Raw genomic sequence first — 17716 nt, 5'->3', positions numbered from 1 at the left:
TAATGATTTTATATCTTTTAAATCATTAAGTTTGTGTTATGACCCAGAATATGGTCTGTGTTTATGCATTTTTGCCATGTGCACTCAAAAATGATGCATATTTTGCTGTTGTTGGAAGAACATTCTCTAAATGTCAATTAGATCCATTTGGCTGTGGGGTTATTTTGCTTTGTCTCCTGCTCTGTCTTTGTTTTGCCCTGTTCATTGATTATTGAAAGACTTTGAAGTCTTCACCTGTTCTTTTATTTCTGTCACTTTTTTCCCTGTACTTCAAAGTTTTTTTTGTTATGGGGCACCTGGGTGGCTCAGTTGGTTAAGCATCTGCCTTCAGCTCAGGCCATGATCCCAGAGTCCCAGGATCAAGTTTAGGGATCAAGCCCTGCCTCAGGCTCCCTGCTCAGTGGGGAGTCTCCTTCTCTCTCTGCTCCTCCCCCGCTTCGTGCTTGCTCTCTCTTGCTCACTCTCTCTCTCAAATAAATAAATGAATAAAATCTTTTTTAAAAAAAAAAAACTTTGTTGTTAGATATATAAACACTTAGGTTGTTGTGTTTACTGAGTTTTATCATTATGCAATATCTCTAGTTTAAGCAATTTTCCTTGCTCTGAAGTCTGCTTTATGTGATATTTATATGGCCACACACGTCTTCTTTCCATTATCGTTTGCATGGGAAATCTTTTCTATCCTTTTACCTTTATACTTCCCATATCATTATTTTAAAGTGGGCTGCTTTTAGATAGTATATGGCTGAATCTTCTTTTTATCCATCATGACAACCTCTGTCTTTTAATTAATGTGCAGAGATCATTTATATTTCATGTAATTATTTTTGATATTTGGATGGAGGCCTACCATTTTGCCTTTTGTATTCTGTTTCCTCTCTTTTTCATTCCTTCTTTTCTCCTTTGATGCTTTCTTCTGAATTATTTGAATTTTTTGAGAGATTCATTTTAAATTTTCTATGAATTTTGACTGTATTTCCTTGTATAATTTTTTTAAATGCTTTTTTTTTAAAGATTTTATTTATTTATTTGACAGAGATAGAGACAGCCAGCCAGAGAGGGAACACAAGCAGGGGGAGTGGGAGAGGGAGAAGCAGGCTCATGGCGGAGGAGCCTGATATGGGGCTCGATCCCATAACGCCGGGATCACGCCCTGAGCCGAAGGCAGACGCTCAACCGCTGTGCCACCAGGCGCCCCTCCTTGTATAATTTTTTAATGGTTGCTGTAAGAATTACAATATACAAACTCAACTTTCCAAGCTCTACTTGGGATTGATATTTTACCAGTTCAAGTGGAATGTTGAAAACTTCCCACCACATAGATGTCTTTATCTCCCCATCCTTTGCGATGCAGAAGCTTGAAGAACTCACTTTCGGATTTCTTTTATACAGCAGGTCTTCTAACAACAGATTCCTACTTTCTTTTTATCTGAGAATCTCTTTATTTCATCTTTCTTCCTAAAGAATATTTTTACTAGATATGCAGCTTTCAATTTATAGTTTTTTTCCCTTCAGCACTTTTATAATGTTATCGCCCAACCTTTTCACTTACAACACATGGTCATTCCAACTGCTGTTTCCTACTGGGTAATGCATTGTTTTTTCTCTGGATGCTTTCAAGTTCTTTCTCTTGCATTAATTTATACCTTGTTAGATTATTATGCATCTGGGTGTGGATCTCTCTACTTTTGCACTTTTTTAGATTTGCGGTACTTTTTGAATCTGTAAGTTCGTCTTTTGCTCAATATTAAGGAGGCTTCTTTTTTTTTTATTTTTTCCTCAAGCAAGTTTTCTTTTTTTCTTTTTTTTTTTTTTAAAGATTTTATTTATTTATTTATTTGACAGAGATAGAGACAGCCAGCGAGAGAGGGAACACAAGCAGGGGGAGTGGGAGAGGAAGAAGCAGGCTCATAGCAGAAGAGCCTGATGTGGGGCTCAATCCCATAACACTGGGATCACGCCCTGAGCCGAAGGCAGACGCTTAACCACTGTGCCACCCAGGCGCCCCGTCAAGCAAGTTTTCTGTGCCATACTTTCTCTTCTCCTTCTGGGAGTCTGATGACATACATGTTACACCTTTGACCTTTTCCAGAAGTCTTTTCATTTTCTTCTCATCTTTTTCTCTCTGCTGTTCAGATGGTATAATTTCTTTCTTCAAAGTCATTGACTCTTTCTTCTGCCCTTTTCATTCTTTTATTTGCTCCATCTACTGGATTATTTATGTTGGTTTTTGTATTTTTCATTCTCAAATTTTTATTTGGTCCTTTTTAAAATATTTTTCTTATATCTGTGCTGAGACTTCCTATCTTACTATTTGTTTCAAAAATGTTTCAGCCTTACTTCTCTGAGCATGGTTGTAATAGCTGCTTTTGATTGCTTTTTCCATTATAAATTGAGATTTACCTGGTTTTTCATTTGCTGAGCAATTTTGGATCATATTCTGGACATCTTGAATATTGTATCGTGAGTCTGTGGGTCTTATTTAAATCTTGAAAATGCTGACTTTTTGTGTATTTGTTCCAGCAGGTGATTTCCCTGGTTAGTTCAATTTTTATTTTCTTAAGTAGGCTCCATGCCCAGCATGGAGCCCAATGTAGGACTTGAACTCATGACTTTGAGACCAAGACCTTAGCTGAGATCAAGAGTCAGATGACTTTTAGTCCATGCTTCTGATCCACCTTTTTAAGCTGTGGTTTCTATTTTCATTCATTTTCCTGGGCCTTTCAGTGCCACTTAGGTCTGTTCCACATGCACAGCCCTGGTGGCCAATCCGAGACCTAGCTGTGGTCTGCCCTTTATTGAAGTTCTTAAAGGTTAGGGTGTGCTATTTAAGATTAGACGCACTCATGAACAGCTCTCGGATGAAACTGGGAGTTCATAGGCAACATTATGGAATTGATCTCTTCATCTTCCTCCACTCTGTAATCTCGCTAATGTTTCTATGAGCCTCTACCCCTCTCTGTCTTTCCCAATACTTCAGCCAGAAAGCCAAAACTCTACTTTCTCTGATTTGCTTCACAATTCTCATGACTACATCTGTTCGAGGACCGAGAAGCACAGGAACTGAGGAAAAAATAGCAGTAGCAATTGTCCCACAATTCCCCTACAGTCTTGTGACTATGGCTTCTCTTGTCAGAGTGAATTTTCTCCCCTCAGAGTGTTTCCCTTGGAGCCACTGATGCCATCATCTTTGCCCCAAATGTGCCACCATGGTGGTGTCTAGGGCCTGCAGTGAGAAAGAAGAGAAACAAAGGAGGGATTTCCTCTTACTCTTTATGACACTTGGAGTCTTGTTTCCTGCTTTTGGACCTATAAGAGAGGACTCCTCTTCGAGTTATTCCCACCTCCACCCACTGTATACCTCTGGGTTTTGACTGTTTTTGAGTATGGGTGGAATGATTCTGGAGGAGAAGACATGAGAAACTCCTGCCAGTGTCATATTACATCAAATTGTGGTCTCTTTTCTTAATATACCTGCTATCACTTACTTTTCAGAGTCATAGCTACTTCATGCATTCTGTCCAGAGTTTATAGTTCGGTCAGTGTGAGTGTCACAGGGTAGAGTATGTTCATTCCACCCAGACTGGAGTCAGAAAGTTGTGGATAGGGTACTGTTTCAGAGTTAAGCTTTTTCTGTTGCATAAGGAAACATCTCAAATTGTATAACCTGATATATCGTTTTAGTCTCTTCTGAGAACATTTTATTTCACCACCAGTATAAAGCTATTATGCTATATGTTTGACCTGATCTGATTAAATTCAATCTAAAGTCTTTGGTGAATTTCATTAACTGAAATTACAACTCTTTTTTTTCCCCCATCATGACTGACAGATTCAACATTAAGTCTTTTGAATTCAAAACTGCCTTAGGACATAAAGAACTTCCAGAAAAAGTAATTTAAACAGATGCCCATAATTGTACAATCATGTTCAAAAAGAGGTATCAAACTTAAATAAAGTCACAATTCGACTTTTTACAAGACCAGGTTGAATGAAAAGTAGAAGAGGGAGAGACGGATTAGTATATAGAAGTATTAGTATATAGGGGCACCTGGGTGGCACAGCAGTTGAGCGTCTGCCTTCGGCTCAGGGCGTGATCCCGGCGTTATGGGATCGAGCCCCACATCAGGCTCCTCTGCTATGAGCCTGCTTCTTCCTCTCCCACTCCCCCTGCTTGTGTTCCCTCTCTCGCTGGCTGTCTCTGTCTCTGTCAAATAAATAAATAAAATCTTTAAAAAAAAAAGGATTAGTATATAGAAGCCATTAATAATATGCGGTCAATATGAGGTTCCATATGGGACTTACAGTCTGTATTACAAAGGACTGATGTAGACTGATCAGAGGGGCCAAAGTAACTTGCAGTTTGTCTTCTGATACCATGAAACACAAGAGTAGGTCCTCCATTGAGTTCATATTCACGTGGGGTCCCTAAATTATTAGGTAAAATAATAAGCAATCCATAAGATTTAGAATCCCTTCTGTTAAACATAACAACTGTACCATTTTACATCCAAGATTTTGAGCTCTTCCCCAGATTCTAACCAAGGGTCAGGATAATTTTTGCTTTCATTTGGTCAAGAATAAGATTGACTATATTCATAAGCAAGACCTCAGATTTTTCTTATAATAAGGATATTTGAATGCTTGGATTTTCTTGATACTGTTTACATTATGGTAAATAGATGATCAATCTTCCATGTTCATATTTTGCTCCACTCCAGAAATCACTGCATATATATACAAAATTAAAACAGATGTTCAGAAGCCTTTTTCTCGTGGTGACCTTGTTTGCAAAAATAAACACACAAACACAGAAATGGCAGCATAAGATATGCATAATAGAGAGTAAGTGTGGTAGGCAGAATAACAGTCCCCCGAAGACGTTCATGTCCTAACCTTTGGTACTTGTGAATATGTTACCTTAAACATGACAACAGAAACTTTGCAGGTGTATTTAAGTTAAGGATTTTGAGATGGGGAGGTTATCCTGCTGTATCCAGGTGGACCTAATGTAATTACAGGTTTTCTTATAAGGAAGGAAGAAGACGGGAGAATCAGAGAAGGAGATGTGCCAATAGAAGCAGAGGTTGAGTGACGTAGCCGTAAGCTAAGGGACGCGGGCCACCTGTAGAAGACAGAAAAAGCAAGGAGTCAGAAAGGCCTCTAGAAGGTCTCTAGAAGGAATGTAAGCCTTGATTTTAGCATCTTAACATGCTTTTTGGACTTCTGAACGCCAGAACTACAATATAATTAATTAATTAATTAGTGTTTTTTTAAGCCACTAAAATTGTGGTAATTTGTTACAGGATAAATAGGAAACTAATATATTAAGTTTCTGGTTACATGAGGGAATCATGATGGCTTATGAAATTGACTACATGCATCGCGATAATTTGGCCGGACAAAAGCTCATCAGGAAACTGTGTGGAAGAAAGAAGAAAGAGAGAGATGCTGGGTGGAGAAGATGAGGAGGGGAGGAAAAGAAGAGGGAAAGAAGGGAAAGAAGATCATTTTGTGAAAGTCCCAGGGCCAGCTGGAACTTTAGGTCAGCTTTTCAGGTTCCAGCTGGAACGTCAGGGAATATAGTTAGCAGGAAGTAATGGAAGTCAGACTCCATTCCTGAGAAGGAACAGCTGCCTAGGAAGTAATCAGAGAAGACGCTAATAAAACCCTCTGAGGTCTCCTAATTTAGGTAAATAAGACCTAGAGGTAAGTAAAGACCCCTGGGGCTTTTGGAGCCCTCTGCCCTCTGCAAGTTGTCAAAATGGTTGTGTGGCTAGGGCATGAAGGGAGACCCAGGCGAGGGCACTGTCTCCTGCCATTGTGTATTCCTGGCATTTGGGCTTTGCTCAAAGGAAAGCCAATCACCAGCAGACCTTGTGTCCACTCCTGTGTTTTCTCAAACACAGTGAGGAAATATCAGAATCCAAGTATGCTGGGATTATCAAGTGGCTGCTTATGTTTGCTGTATCTTTGTAAACTAACGCGGAAGTATGGTAAATGTCATTTTTTCTTTCATTTGCATTCAAAAATTTCAGGAAGGTGTTTATCCCATTCTTGGGATAGCTGTAACTCCTATTTAACTATAAATCAGTATGTAAAGATGAGCACAAAGAGAAAAATGGTCAACTGTCTTAAAAAATATTGTATGTCAATGAAAAAAGTTCTCTAGAACAGCCGAGTAACTTGCTGCCCGAACAGGAGGAAAATTTAGAGACTCTCTCATGTTCCATTCTAAATGATTGAATAGGACATTTTATCTTTGAAACAAATTTGAGCAGTCATGAATAGGGCTCAGGGGAGTCTGCATTGAGAATAAAAATATATACTGGCTGGTTGAAGGGTTATAAACAAAACAAGGAGAGCATGATAAATCAGCTTTTGTAAAAATCACTTCGGAAAAATAGTAGACATGTATGAGAAATTCAGAAGTTACATGGAGAAGATGGAAAGAAGAAAATAATAAATAAAATTTAACTTTCCCTAGCAATTGCCAATACTCCAGTTGGCTGATATATCTGAACAGTGCCTTAGCTGTTACTGAGCAAACTCTGTCCCGTTGAGTAATTCAACGGCTCCTTTTGCAATAAACGGAACAGAAGGGATGAATGTACTCCAGCCACAGACGACACGCTGGCCTATCTCCTGAGCCACACAACCCTGGTGGCAGTGAAAGTCGTATGTTACAGATTAATGTCCCTGATCGAGGGTGAGAAAGAGTTCACCTGTACACCATGCACCTAATTTGATGACAATAAATTTGGGGGGAAATAAATTGCGTTGCAACTCCACTTTTCGATTCATGGTTGAAGAGCAACCGCGGTTGTTTCAAACAGAGGAGTTTGGTAAAAATCAATGAAAGCATTCTGTGAGATCAATTGACTGTACAGGACTTTCAATAAAAAGTATTGTAAATTGTATTTTTAAATTGTGTGTTACAATCCTTTATATCAGTGGAATTTATAAGCCTGTGTGTGTATACACACACACACACACACACACACATATGTATATACATACATTTTCCAGAGCCAATTATTAAACATTTACTAGTATGTTACTGCTTGTAGATGATACTTATTTCCTAAAAATCAATTGGAATTCATTGAAAAAGATAATTATATATAAAACAAATACAAAAATACTATGGAAATATCTTTTTTCATCAAATGGATAGCAGTATTTGATTTGTGTATTGAAAGCAACTTACTAAAGTGGAGAGTCATTAAGCTTATACAAATATGCTTGAAAGGATATGATTTCAACTTAAATGTTTATGCAACTTGCCGCTTTGGGGATTATAAAATTAAGGTTATTTTTTTCAGTGTGTGTACACTCATTAAAATTCTCTTTTGTCTTTCTTGCATAAATCATATCTGTGAATACCAAGAATTTGGGGACATCTGTGACCCAATGGGTATAACTTTCCCAGGTCATACCAGCAAGTAAACCGCAGAGCCAAGATTTGACTCCAGGCAGTCTGGGCACAGAACCTGCATTTGTAAGCAGTGCACTGCCCTGACGCTCCCACGTGGAAGCTGGAGAATAGCAGACAGTCCACTAGTGTTAATGGTGCACAAGGCATCAGCCAATATGTCTGACAGAGGCACAGGGGGAAGAGGTCTTAGGAAAATCTGTTATAAGAGTTACTATAGCTTTAATATATAACAGCAATAACTAGTTTAAAGGTATCATCAAAATCTTAATTTAAAACTATAATGAGATACCACTTCAAACCCACTAGGATTGCTAGAATTAAAGAAGCAGATAATAACAAGTGTTGGCAAGGATGGGGAAAATAAAACCCCATACACTACAGGTAAAAATGCAAAATAGTGCAGCTGTTGTGGAAGACTGTCTGGTAGTCACTCAAAGGGTTAAGTACAGAGTTACCATGTGAACCAGCAATTCCAGTCTTAGTTGTCTACCCAAGAGAAATGAAGACCTATATCTACACAAAAATTTCCACACAGCTGTTCATAGAAGCATTAAACAGCCCAAAAGTGAAAACAACCCGTAAGTCCAACAACTAAAAAAAATCCCAAGAAAGATATTAAAATACACATGGATAAATATGACATGAAATACACTTATTCTAGATGAGAAAGTGTTATAACTTTGATAAGAGACATAAAAGAAGATTTTATTTTATTGAAAAAGAGATATATTTGTATAAACATAATTCTGTGCTGTGTGGGCACATAATGTGTTAGAGAACTCAATATTATAAACAGATTTCTTCCCAAGTTATTTTAAAATTTTAATTATTTACTTTTGGTAGAAATCTTATCTTTCCCCCTCTTTGGACTTATTCATAAGATTCTAAAGTTTACTTCAAATTTAACATTACTGGAAATTGCCTTGAGATTTGAAAAAAATAAGAATAAAGAGAAGTATTTATATAAAAAAAAGAATAAAGAGAAGAGATTTACTCTATCACATATAAGGTAGTATCAAGCTTCAGGACATGTGAAGTGTGAAGAAGTGGATATTCTAACTGAAGAAATCAGGAACAAAATTTAATATATCATAAAATTTGTATATAAAATAACTGGAGAGGGAAACCATGATTGAATAAATTATAACAAGACAATTGGTAAAAGATAAAATTCAATTTCTGTCTCACAAATTACATTGAAATAAATTGCAGATTGGTTAAAAAATTCAACCTACCTGAAATCTAAAGCCAAAGAAGGACTAAAATGAAATGATTATAAGTGATGTCAGTTAACAAAGAGCATTGTAGGAATGAAAGCTAGAAAATAAACCACAAATCAGTGTGTTGAAATATACAAAAATGTAAATCTTCTGCACATCAAAAGCATTATAACATTTACGGTGAAATGGCAAAGGGGAAAAATTTGCGTAACAGATAAATGCTTCCTATTGGTAATATATAAAGTGCTTTTATAAGTCACTAAGAAAAGGACAACCAAAAGCATAAATAACACATACAATTAATTTATTAAACTATCCATTTGTGAAAGCATGCTGTTACGCACAAATAAAAAATTAAGTGCAAATTCACACATAATGAGATTTTACTTTTTATGTAGTTGGAAAGTATGGAAAAGAATGATAATTGATGTTATCAAGAGTGAAGTAAAGGGACATTCCTGAACATTTTTATTTCGCTATTAATTTCTATAACCATTTCAAAGAGTTATGCTAAGGAGATAATCAGTGAGGTCAAAAGACTAATATATGATGACATTCATAGTTGTGTTATTTATTTTTACCAAAAATGACTAAATAATGCAACCTTAGTGATCCCAAATAGGGTATGTGCCCAACAAATTATGGTAAATCTACATGCTGGAAAACTATGTAACCACTGACCATCATGGTTCCAAAGAATTTAATCATATGAGAAAACACTTGTGATATGTTGCCAAAAACTTGACGCATACAAGTTCAATGATTCTCAAGTGTACGCGTACAGGTACCGAGCCATTTTTATAAAAGCACTCACACGTTAAAGAAAAAAAAGTTTATGATGATTATCTCCAGTTAATGGTATCATCAATAATTTTTATATTCTCCTTTAGGTTTAAAAATTTTTCCAAAGTTCTATAATGAACTGATTTACTTTACAAGTAGGAACTAAGTATTAAAAAAACATAGAATGGGGTGCCTGGGTGGCTCAGTCGTTAAGCATCTGCCTTCCCAGGACTCTGGGATCAAGCCCCACATCAGGCTCCCTGCACTGCTGGGAGCCTGCTTCTTCCTCTCCCACTCCCCCTGCTTGTGTTCCCTCTCTAGCTGGCTGTCTCTCTCCCTCTGTCAAATAAGTAAATAACATCTTAAAAAAAAAAAAAAAAGAGCTCGTCCTCAAGGGCTTGTTTTAAAAAAAAAGACACACAGAAGATTTTACATGGAAGGCGTTGCATAGAATATTTACTTAGGGCTGCACCAGGACATAAATGCATTTCTGCTCTCTGGAACCTTACATCCTAGAAACAGATCATACAAAAGGATCTTCCCCAGACTCTGCTGCCAAAAAGAACATGTTCTAGGGGCTCAAAAAGCAACTGGCACTAAGTATAGAATCTTTTTCTAACTCAACTCACTCAGAAGGTGTTCTTTACCTGTGTGAACATTGATGAACTCTGAACTGCTCACAAGTAAGCCACAGGTTTACGTCCATGTGATCAGGTATCTGATGCCACGACAGAAAATATGGGTGATGTAAGTCCAGACTCATTCTCTTTCCTAAAACTCAGAGGTTGCAATCCTGTTGTTTCCAAAGGTTGGCATTTCAAGTGTCTGCATCTTTATAGAAAATTCATAGTGCGTCTGCTGAATGGTTTGTGCAAATTCATTAGTTGTCTCAGATCCACAAAGACAAGCTTATTTACAACCCATGGGAAGGAAAAATACTTATTCTATCAATTCCATGTCACTTAAATAAATTCATTTATATCCACATTCTTTCATCCACATGAGGTTCCAAATTTCTAGAGGATGGGAACCCTAGAGGCTACTCTGAAATTTGTACAGACACTAACTTCAACACATGAATTCTTAATAAAGACTCTGATGCTTTAGGGTGATTAACACAGGGTTACTCAGTACATAGTAGAGAACTGTGCACATTACCTGATTGATGACTTACCTGGGGTGGTGTGTAAATATGCTCTTACAATCGTGCCCATACATGCTTTGCTAGCCATGCTGAAAATCATGTTTCCAGACTATTTACACAAAATAAATCAGAGACTGCAAAAAAAGAGAAAAAGAAAGAGAAAGAAAGAAAAAGGAAGAAAGAGAAAAGTGCTTTATTCTTAGTCAACAGAAAGTATAATCTTACATTGGAGCTTATGTTAATGCAGGGGCACAAGGTCATTATAATATGGGGTTCTCTCTTTTGTGCCACAGTATTTATGGAAGAAGAAATTGTCAGGGCTGGATTATTTTTACATCAATGTATATGTTGAATCTGTGAAGAAATGGCTTATAGTAGCCCCATATTTTATTTGTTCTACCTTTTTCCCCTCCTGGGAAAGATAGATTTTTGGCTATTGTGGCATATGCACCATTTCGCTTAATTAGGACACATGCTCAGTTATTAGGAGATCTAAGAAAGGTCCCCAAATCTACATACAGCTCAGAAGAAAATCTTTTGACTTCCTAAAACCAGTATTTTCACCTTTTATGAGCAAAATTCTCTGTAGAGCTTTTAAAAACACTTTTTTGGGGGCGCCTGGGTGGCTCAGTCATTAAGCATCTGCCTTCGGCTCAGGTCATGATCCCAGCATTCAGGGATCAAGCCCCACATTGGGCTCCCTGCTCAGCAGGAAGCCTGCTTTTCCCTCTCCCCCTGCTTGTGTTCCCTCTCTCGCTGTCTCTCTCTCTGTCAAATAAATAAATAAAATCTTTAAAATATAAAATAAAACACTTTTTTGGGGGCTCATTTCCAATGATGACAGTTTTAGCAGATTTGGCAGGAACCAAGGATTGTTGTTTAAAACAAACACACACTACTTACACAGGTGATTGTCACATGTCCTAAAGGTAGAGAATCACTCTCTGAGATGTATTAAGAACTCCTCAATGATTTTAAAATCATGTTAGGAAATTAACAGTTCATATGATGGGGTTTTTCCATATAACTTAGGTATATTAGTTTAATTCAAATCAACCAATGTTTGTTCAAGAATCTATTATATACAAGTCACCTTCCTCTGACTGGGGAAGACAAAGGCATGCTAAACACAAAACAAAACGAGAACCCTATTGCACAGTGACCCTAATAATGAAATTCCAAGGGAGAATCTGGAAAGATCTACAAAGATGACAAAGGTGCCATGAAGGGTGGAAGAAGGAAGGAAGTCTTATCACTCCCACAAAATCATGAAAAGCATTATTAACAGAGTAGTTGAGCCAGACTTTGAAGAATTGGTGGGAATCTGACCGGCTGAAGTTTCAGGGGCAGGCCAGGACAGGGCCCCACAGGAGGAAGGAAGGGACGGATGGGGGGCAATCCGGCTGAAGCTTAAGTAGAAAAAATAAAGTGAGAAAGTCCTTCTGGGAAATTAATTCCATAGGCAAGAACTCAGTCCAAGGAAATGAAAGAAATTCCCTTACCACCATAGAACTTAATATAAACTCATTCTCAAAGAAAGAGCTCAGAGAAAGGAATAGTAAAAAACAATGGCATGAATTGAAAAAAATAGAGATTTTACAGTTAAAGAAACAAAATAAGGAACAGAACAGCAATATTGGAAACACATATATTAGGCACTATAATAAACGAAATGCCAGGTCTGAAATCTAATTATTGAAATAAAGGCTTTAGATAAGGATTGGTGCGGAGGGGAAACAGAAAAAAATTAAAATGTTTAGATAGATGACACCGTATTTCATTAAATCAAAGCTACCACAACTGGAAGACACGTCGTTATTTTATGTACGGCTCAAAAAGGGAAAAAATGCTGCCAATGACACCATGACCCAATGCTGTCTAATTTCCTAGCATTTTTATATTTACTGATAGAGCTCACTTAATCATAGGCACAGATTGGTTTATACCACGTATGGTTCTGGTGCATATGAAAAGGATGCATTATCAAGATTTATAACAAGATAAATTAGTTAAGACATTCCTAGTTTCTCACACTGTGTCCAATTGTCCTCAATCACTTTTTAACTCAGAGTTGTTGAGGTCTGTGTTTTTCCATCTGATGTCTCTCTAATGCAACATAGCACAGGACCATCTAATTGTGACTGCTGTTGCTTGGTAAGAAAATATGGCATCTAGTCATTCTGCCATCGATGAGTATTTGTTTCAAAGATAATCCTACACTCAAATGGCTGATGTACCTGAATTTAAAAAAAATTCAAAGAACAGATACTTGAAAGTGTATTCAAATTGTAAGGACAAAAATTCACTTTTTTAAAAAAATATTTTATTTATTTGTCAGAGAGAGAGCACAAGCATGAGAGCAGCAGAGGGAGAGGGAGAATGCAGGGAGCCCGATGTAGGACTCGATCCCAGGACCCTGGGAATCATGACCTGAGCCGAAGGAAGATGCTTCACCGACTGAGCAACCCAGGAGCCCCATAAAATTTCACCTAATAAAGTATACCCTGTTCCAGAAAAAATATACATAGAATTTGTACATGGAAGAAATGCTGATTAAAGTGCCACATTTCAAGAATAGGCTGGATAGTGTCTTATTTAAGGATATGGAGCTGGCAATAAGACTGCCAGAGTTCAGATCACAATCCTTTTAGTTTCCAACTGTGTTCTCCCCAGCAATCTTTGCTACCTCTCTGGGGGACCAAAATGTCTGTATCTTAGAGGGTTTTCATGAGGATTCAGTAACTGGCAGGAAGGGTGTTCAGTAACTATTAGGTTAAGAACATCATTCAGAGTTCCACGCTGGCTCACACGAAGTAACAGAGACTGGATTTACTCTCCCTCCTGAAACTAAACCATTGGACCAACTGTATGGAACAAAGGTTTTCAAGACATCAGACCCACTCTCCCCCTTCCAGGCAACAAACCATAGTGATCCCTGAAAAACAAATGAGATGTGCTCTATGATTGCCCAGTTTTTCTTCCTGGGGAGAGTTTCTGTGCCACAGGGTAGGAGAAGGGCCCCCAGGCAGAGCCAGTGGTTTCCCTGAGTTGAGGAGATGGGGATGGGCTTCCCGGGAGGCCAGGTGCCTGGAGTAGGCAAGGTAGAGGCCAGAGAGGAGAGAGATGCCCAGAGAGACTCGGGAGATCGGTGGGAGACCCTCCTCCAGGGTCAGCCCACACGAGTGAGGAAGTTACCTGAGAACCACTGAAAGGATTTAGGAAAATAATTTCTGACGTTTGCACAGGGCCAGAAATTGTTCTGTTCCCAAGAGCCAGATTGGAAAACCTCAGAATTCATGGGCCACTTGGGACGGCACTCAGATGGCTAAGTCCTAGGAAAGAATTAGCTCTAGACCAAATGCTGCTCTGGGCCGGTCTAACAGAGCTTGGACGCAAGACCCAAAATGTTCTCAATGCGTCAAATGTTTCTAAATGATTCCTTTGGTGACATGTCTGACCAAATCTTTTACCCATTTTTTTTTTCAGTTGGATTTGTTTTGTTTTGTTTTAAAGATTTTACTTATTTATTTGACAGAGATAGAGACAGCCAGCGAGAGAGAGAACACAGCAGGGGGAGCGGGAGAGGAAGAAGCAGGCTCATAGCAGAAGAGCCTGATGTGGGGCTCGATCCCAGAACGCTGGGATCACGCCCTGAGCCAAAGGCAGACGCTTAACAACTGAGCCACCCAGGCGCCCTAGGATTTTTTGTTTTCTATTATTGAATTTTAAAAGTTCTTTATATAGTTTCCAGTTTTATTGAGTATAATTGAAATGTAACATTGTAGTAAAATATACAACGTGATTATTTGGTGAATATACATATTGCAACATGATTAGTTAACATCTATCAATTCACATAGCTACAATTTTTTTGGGGGATGAGAACTTTTAAGATCTACTCTCTTAGCAACTTTCAAATATATACGTATATTCTGGTTACAAGAGTTTTTCAGACGTGGTTTGCAAATGCTTTCACCTGGTGTGTGGTTTGTATTTTCATTCACTAAACAGTGTCACTTAAAGGGCAGAAGTTCTTATTTTGATAAATTCCAATGTATCATCAACACACACCCACGAATGTTCATAGTGGCTTTATTTGCAATAGCAGAAACCTGGAAATAATGCAAATGCCATCAACAGGTGAATGGATTTATATTCTGGTATATTCATACAGTGGTATACACTTTTTAGTAATGAAAAAATATATATATATGAGTGAACTGTTCACATATTCAACAAGTTGGATGAATCTCAAAGTAATGAGGCTCAGTAAACATAGTCAGGCCAAAAAAGGGGAACGCATAGTATATGATTCCATTTATACGTAATTCCAGAATACACGAGCTCATGTGCCATGACACAAGCCCATCATCGGTCTCCTGGAGAGGGGAGGCGGGGACAGGATGAAATGATTACAAATGAGCGCAAGGATACATTTTGAGATGGTGAATACATTCATTATCTTGATTGGTAATATACATATTTTGAAACCTATCAGACGTACACTATAATCATGCATATTTTATTTTATGTAAATTATACTTCAATAAAACTCTAAAAATTAGTGATTCAGCCATCTAAGCATAAAAACAAGTACTAAGAAAGGTGGGAGAAAAATCAAGTTAACAGATTTCTCCATGGCCATCTGACTTTATTTCCTAGTGCTTTTATGAAGACAGTTGATGGACTTTTTCATGTATATCAGAGCCCAGAGGCTATAGCATCGGAGATCATTTCTTTAAAAGAAAAAGCAAGCAATTGCAAATCATTACAAGTGTGACAACTGCTACCGGCAAGTCCGAGTGCTCCTGGAAAGTATCTCAGGGGCCTGATGCAGCCGGAGGATCTGAGTAAAATGTAGTCTGGGCCGAGCACAACTGGGCTAAGACAAAGAGAAGTCTGGGATGAAGACAAGTCAAAAGAGTGTTTTAGGAAGAAAGAATATGTGCTAACGAGGTTTTCCCTTACTGTGAGCTAAAGTCTGCTTCCAAGGAAATGGTGCCAGATCTAGGAAAACTCCATTCAGATGTTCAAGGGCTTGGCCAAAGTCACGCTGGCAAGTGACAAAGACTAGTCAAAACCTAAACAGCTCTATTTGACCTATTTGATCCAAGAAAGAAAAAAAAAAGTATATCATTTAACTATCTGAGCTGAAAAAGGGAAGAGTAACATCACCATTGGGAAAATACAAGTGACACATGTGGGAGATTCCAAATGTCTTTCTTGTAAAAGAAAATTAGCCACCCTTGTGAGCATAGAGGAATGTATAACGCTGTCGAATCACTATATTGTGCTCGGGACACTAATGCAACATTGTGTGTGCCGACTTTATGTATATATATGCTTCCTGGCTTACCGAGCTCTTACTGGATAAAATCCAAACACATTTCCATACAAAATCTGCATCGTTTATTTGCTCACTGCCTAGTTTTCTGCATGTTTTCACCCCTCTCTCTTCTTCATGTTCCTGCCAGGCATACCCAGCAAGTCCCACTTCTGAATGCCTTGCTGGCTTCCACGTCTCCAGGACTGCTCCCTCTGCTGGAAAGCTCGCCCCCCCCAACCCTCGAGTCCCCAAGACTCCTCCGCCAAGGGGCTTCCTGGGTGAGCAGCCTGCCCCCCGCCCCGTTCCCTGCTATCTGTCCCCAACCCAGCACAAAGGATGTGCTCTGCCAAAGTTGTCCCACACCCCTGTCATTTTTGAAACCTCTAAAGGAAGGATGAAGAGAGATGTGAAAGTTAAGCACCTTAAAACTGCGGCATGTCGTAGGGGATGCGCAACGCCCAAGTCCCCGGGAGAGGAGGAACACTCTGGAAGCACTGGAATCGTGCTGTTAAGCAGTGGCTTTCAAGTATTTTAAACAGTGGAGGCCTTTTTCTCACACGAAACGTTACCTGGGATTCCAACATACAGTATAGATTAAAGTCGGACTTTATGAGTAGAGGTTTATTATTTCACATATGCTAAGGGCAGTCGATAAGAACAATGGGGCGGTTTAGGGTACCTGACACATTGGAGTGTCTGTGCCTTTTAATTACAATTTTATTAAAAGTTTTTAATGCATCTTTTAAAAAAGGCACCCAGACATTTGCAGACCCTGAAGCAGTCCTGAACCTGGCTTGAAAATTACTGCTTTAAGTCGGGAGGAGTAGGGCTTAGGCAGGAATCAACGGGCATTCAGGGAATTCAGTGGTGTTGCTTGATTTAAGCCTGGGTCTTTCCAATGCTGAAAGCCTGTGCTCTTTCCATTGCATCACTGCTGTCCAGGCTTTGTGAATTCACCCTGAGGACTTACAGACAGGCATCTGCGCAGTCCTGAGTTTCTAATTAACAGACCAGAAAATGCACTGGCGGGAGGTGGGGAGCAGAGGACCCCAGCAACTCTGCACTCTGTGGACTGCTACGCTTTCCTGCAAGGCGTGCGGGGGAGGGGGGTGCCCGCCTGTCCTGTGACCCTGCAGGAAAAGCACACTTGGGGAGGCCACAATGCACTGGGCTTGGGCGGCTTAACAGTGATAAGAAGGGAAGGTATTTGACTTCGTCCCAATACTTTCAGGATCAGCCAGTATCGAGTGCATTTGTGGGGTTCCTTCACTTCAATCGAAACAGAATTTCTGAAAGCAGTGGCTGTGCACACACTTGGCCGCAATCTGAGCCACCGCGCAACCCCCCCGAGGAGAACAGGCATCTGGACACCGCAAGCAGAGCTATGTAAAGCTAATACTCGCAGACGCTGTGGGCTTCAGCCTGTCTAAGGAGGCAGGGAGCTGGCATGGTATATTAAATTCACTGAATTTTACAGCGAACATCTGGCCTCAAGGACAGCTGTGGTCAGGTTTAGTGAAAGACTTCTGTGAAAAATGGTAACGTCAAAATATTTGAGCCTCTGTTTGCACTAAGGCAACTTGTTAATCAGTTGGTCTGCGTTGGGGCTGAATATTTGCCAGTTTCACTTTACTTAAGGCGAAGGTACCCTTCTTAAACAGAATCCAACATCGTGCCTGGGATCAGGGGAGTCTAATTCACGTAGCACCGTTTTCTCTGTTCGCAAAATATCTGTTTTTATTGTTAGAAAATTGTGAATGGGTCTCTTCGCATCCCTCGGTTTTGCTCACCTCGATACCATTGGC

General features: G+C 39.1%; 1 long non-coding RNA gene across 1 annotated transcript in view; it reads left to right on the top strand.

Moving 5' to 3' along the window:
* LOC117803288 overlaps nucleotides 1-17480 on the top strand; it is a 102058-nt gene extending 84578 nt beyond the window's left edge. Inside the window, exons 2-3 of the long non-coding RNA XR_004626971.1 lie at nucleotides 16060-16189; nucleotides 17143-17480. This is a non-coding gene — a long non-coding RNA (uncharacterized LOC117803288). The remainder of the gene's footprint in view (nucleotides 1-16059; nucleotides 16190-17142) is intronic.
* The last annotated feature ends 236 nt before the right edge of the window (nucleotides 17481-17716 follow it).

The sequence above is a fragment of the Ailuropoda melanoleuca genome, chromosome 1, assembly GCF_002007445.2.
Source record: "Ailuropoda melanoleuca isolate Jingjing chromosome 1, ASM200744v2, whole genome shotgun sequence".
Classification (NCBI taxonomy): Eukaryota; Metazoa; Chordata; class Mammalia; order Carnivora; family Ursidae; genus Ailuropoda; species Ailuropoda melanoleuca.
The sequence above is the reverse complement of the archived record's forward strand: the minus strand, read 5'-3'. Positions and strand labels throughout refer to the sequence as shown.